Here is a 4,633-nt window from a genome sequence, read left to right as displayed (position 1 = left end):
TTCTATTAATAGATCCCTCGAGTAAAATATTTTGATAAATTTAGTAATAGCCCTCTAGGACTGACTTGTAGCATTTTGGGGGTAACAGAATTAGGCGATACTGAAGATCAAAACAGTCTTCAAAAGCGTGGTGTGGAAGGGGGGTTCACCTTTGTGGTGAAGGGGCGAACTATCTAAGGAATTTTAGTTTTCGTCAACTTCTTTGGACCAAATCTAATTGTACATAATCTTCCCCTCCTTTCTAATTCATTCGGTCTTTAGGTATTTTACCTCTGAAATTATACCTACTAGGTTGAGGGAAAGGGAATCTGTCCATCCCATTAGGATGAGACTCGGTGGCTGTTTGCCGTGGAATAAGTGCTGACCATTAGTTCTGGAGGTTAGTTGTGGGTATCCTTAAGATGTGTATGCTGGATTGCTGGTTCATTAGCATGAAGAGGGTAGTGGGGTTTCATGCACACCAGTACCTGCTATGCTGAGGGACCTCGTAAGTACGGGGAGGATGGGGGGTAATGTATGGTCCTCGAGACTAAAGCCTTCTACATTCTGTATGCTTATACATGACCTACCACAGTATGGGTGGGGTTTGAACCCATGGCTAGTTTTAACATTCCTGGCCACTTTAAGGGATGCTCCTTGTCGCAGTAGAGAGGCTATTGGTATAGGGAATTGGACCTTTCGGTCTTCCTCAGACCGAACCAAATTACCTCCAATCCCCTCTAACCTATCCCATCCCCTCTTTCCTCTACCCCTCTCCATCCCCCCTTCCTGTTTTCAGCATCTGGGCTTCTCTCCTCAGGCACACAAGTTCCTGAGTAGGGGGAAGAGTACTGTGGTCCATCACATTCCATTTAGTGATAGTTGCATCTCTGGAGGCTACCTTTCGGATTTTGGTAGGTGGTGGCCGAAGGAGGTACACTTTATGGCAGATATCCGGCCACCCTAGAGTGTCCACAGAAATGGATCGGTAGAGGCAAGGTTGCTATCCCGGACTGCTGGTTTACTGGCATGAAGGGTAGGGTATGGCACAGGTTCCATGCTGCATCTGCACTACTAGTGGTGCTGGGGTCTTTCTGAGCGCAGAGGGGGATTTACGGCCTTTTCATTCCTCCTAGGAGCTCTCCCTCACGTCCCCTCTCCCACCTTATTTTTTCTCTTCTAAAGCAGTAACGTAACCTGATCCTTCCGGGAATGTTTCTGCTACTGCATCTCGTTTAACCACTCTTCGGATCCCCTTCTAATACCCCTGTACTTTCTGCTGGTGCCATTTCTTCACCCACTCCACGTACAGAGGTTATGCCCGACTCCTTTGATACATACCTCATACAAACGACCAATACCATTAACTGATGGTACTACCACGATTACTTCTCACTCTGCCCAGAAAAGACCGGCACAACACATTCCTCCCTTGCAGACTTTCCAAGTAGACAATGGAGTTTTTTGTAAATACAACTGACATAAACTGTCATTCAGATCATAGTATCAGCAAGGAGTTCCTATGCCATGTTGGTAGAGATATTTAATTTCATGCTCTCACGAGCGGTGCATGCATAGTCACAGTAGAAGCGGCTCCTGATCTTGCCACCATACTCTAATATTCCAGTAACAATTCACAAACCATTCTCTGGTTTTGTGGTACTGTCATTCTACCTTGTACAGTTCAGCATAATTTCCAGACATGGTGACATTCTGGAACAGCTTGCACTCTAAAGTCCCAAATCTCAAAGTAAACGTGTAATGTCCTACCTGCCCGTGGGTGGAGAGACTACCCTTTTAATGTAGCCGAGAGCTTCCCCCCTCTGTTCATATCGTGGGACACCATTTAAGTCTGAAAGGTGATACCTACAGTGTAGAAAGTGCTGGTGTTTTGACCATTTAGAGCAATATTGTGGGTCCATGGTAATGCCCAGTCTGTGGTGCCGACGACCATACCAATACATCTTAGTCTACCTCTTGCCTTAATTGTAATGAAGTTCGCCTATCTCATTCTTGTCATGGACAAGTTTACTTAAATGAATGGGAAATCTGTTCTCAAACAAGGCTTTCCTTTCACCATGGCACTCGTCTGTGCCTCCACGGACGACTTCTCCGTATTTCTTCTTATCGAGTTACTGAAGACTCTCAACCTCTGGGGACCAACTTTGCAGTCTCCCCTGTAGTCAAAACTTCGTCACCTCTGTATCTCTCAGACAGTCCTGGACCCAGAGGACCCTACCTCGTCACCTCTTAATTTTCTCGACTCTTCTCTCGCATGTTTGTCTAAAAGACCTCTCGCAACAACTGACCTTCGTCCCTCTCCTTCTCTGAAGCCCCCCCCCCCAAAAAAAAAAACCCTTTGTATAAATCTCCAACCCTTCATTCACTTATCCTACCCAGACATTTTTTTTTTTTACTTTCCAGTCTGTACCTATTACTAGCTCTGTACAGTACCTTCTACTGTCCCCTCCCAAGCTTCTCGGGGTTACCTCTAGCCTCTTCCTCCCCTACGTTAGTACATTTGTCGTCGCCTAATCTTTACTCACCCTCCTGCTATCTAAAATATCGTCCCACATACAACGTCCTTGTCCTCTGAAGCTCGTTAAGCTATCTCCGACTATATTGAGACTGAACCATTGATGGACATTGATCCACCTCCTGTCGCTACTCTTTACTCTTCTCCACCTACGCAACTGGTTTCTTCACAGCTTTCCAACCCTCTGCTGCTTTTCAGTTTTCTGCTGCCTCCACGTGTGAACTTTTCTGACCCTTCTAGTCCTTAGAAACCTTCATACTTCTTATACCGTTCTTCGCAAATCGTGGCTTCTTTACAGTGGAATATCCAAGGCCTCGGAGGTAACCGGGGTCAGCTTCGGGTGTTGCTCTCCCAGTTGTCCAGTTCGTGCTTGTTTACAAGAATTCAAATTATGCTCTGCTGTTATCAGTCTCATCTCAGGCTGCTTTATTATATTCATCGGATGTTTTTCTCGATGGAACCTTTAGTGACTGCACTTCTTATATGCACTAGAATTCAATACCACCAGTGTTTTGGTCATACTTCGTTGCATTACACTGCAACACGCATCTACTTGAATGTGGTATACAGTCTGTTATATGTATCTCTTCTTTCTCTGGCGCTATTAATCCCAGATGTTGAATTTCTGGTTTCTTCCTTACCGCCGCCACTTACGTTACTCGGCGATATTAATGCTCACCGTTTCCTCCGAAGGTGTTTCAGTGACTCGTGGCATTCAAGTTTTAAATAAGAGTAGTCCCACCCATTTTGGCCCTTGAACTCTTGCTACAATCTGTCTCTTCCTCTACTGCACAAAACTTGACTTGTTCTGTGCTCCCGGACGTGTAGGAGTGATCATTTTCCAATTCTTTCTTATTCGTATTCATCAACCTCTCGTCGCTCACGCTTGCAATTTGACAGAGCACACTGGGACCAGTACTCATGTCAAACTGCTTTTAGTGAGGGTCCTTCATCCTCCATTCATAAGCTGTTACATCTATTCTAAACCTCCATTTAAATCTCAGGCAGAGAGACTCAGGAATGAGTACTTTGGTGGTCTCCTGCCTGTGCTCGTGCAGTATGTTTGAAACACGCTGCATGGGATGGATATCGGTACAATACGACAATAAAGTGCCTCCTTGATTTTAAGTAGAAGAGAGCAGCTGCCTGCCGTGTCAGTCGTGAAGTTAAACGCTCTTGGTGGTGAGATTGTTTCTAGTCACTTCGGCTTCCTCTGAGTGCAATCTGGAAAAAAGTACGGAAACTGAAGGGCAAATACGCTACCGACCTCGCTCCCGTCCTTCGGGTTGCCACCAAACTTTATCATGTTCGTATCTCCCAGGGGCTCCATCTCTGCCCCTCGTTTCTTTCCACCTAAACTGCCAGAGTTTAAGCTCTTAACTTTTCTTCTAGTAGTCTTATAATATGAGTTCTACACTAAAAGAATTAGTCAACACTCTGCTTGCCAGGCTGGGCTGGACGGAATTCATAACTGTGTGTTCCAGCATTTACATCAGTCATCCCTTATGATTCTCTTAAGACTCTAATCTTATTGGGTGGCAAAGCTTTCTTTCCCAGCTGTGGAAATCTATTGTACTGCCTTTTCGTAAACCAGGTACTTTGGGACTTGACTCCTCCCACTATCGTCCCATTGTTCTTCCCGGTGCATTTTGGAAGGTGGGAATGTCTGGTAAATAGAAGTTTGATGTGGTATTTAGAGAAATCTCTTCACTAGTGAATATGGCTTTCGTAAGGGTCGTTCCACTGACACCTTACTTCGTTTAGATGGTTATCGCCATCTTTTTGGATCTTGAATCCTCTTCAAGGGGGCTCCTTGGCGTGGTGAAGAGGCTCTTGGTCTGAGGAATTAGCCCTGTCGGTCTTCTTCCTCAGACCGAACCTAATTACCCCCCATTCTCCCCTCCCCTATCCCATCCTCCCCATCCTCCCCTTTTTCCATTCCTCCTCCTCCTCCTCCTCCTCCTCCTCCTCCTCCTCACCCCTCCCTTTTGCCCTTCCTCTTTTTGGCCTTTGGGATTTCTCCCACAGGCGCGCTAGTTCCTAGGTAGGGGAAAGGACACCGGGGTCCATCCCATTCCGTTGAGGTTCTTGGCGGTGGCGTAGTTTGCCGTGGAATCT

Source organism: Cherax quadricarinatus, chromosome 72 (assembly GCF_038502225.1).
Source record: "Cherax quadricarinatus isolate ZL_2023a chromosome 72, ASM3850222v1, whole genome shotgun sequence".
Lineage (NCBI taxonomy): Eukaryota > Metazoa > Arthropoda > Malacostraca > Decapoda > Parastacidae > Cherax > Cherax quadricarinatus.
The sequence above is the reverse complement of the archived record's forward strand: the minus strand, read 5'-3'. Positions refer to the sequence as shown.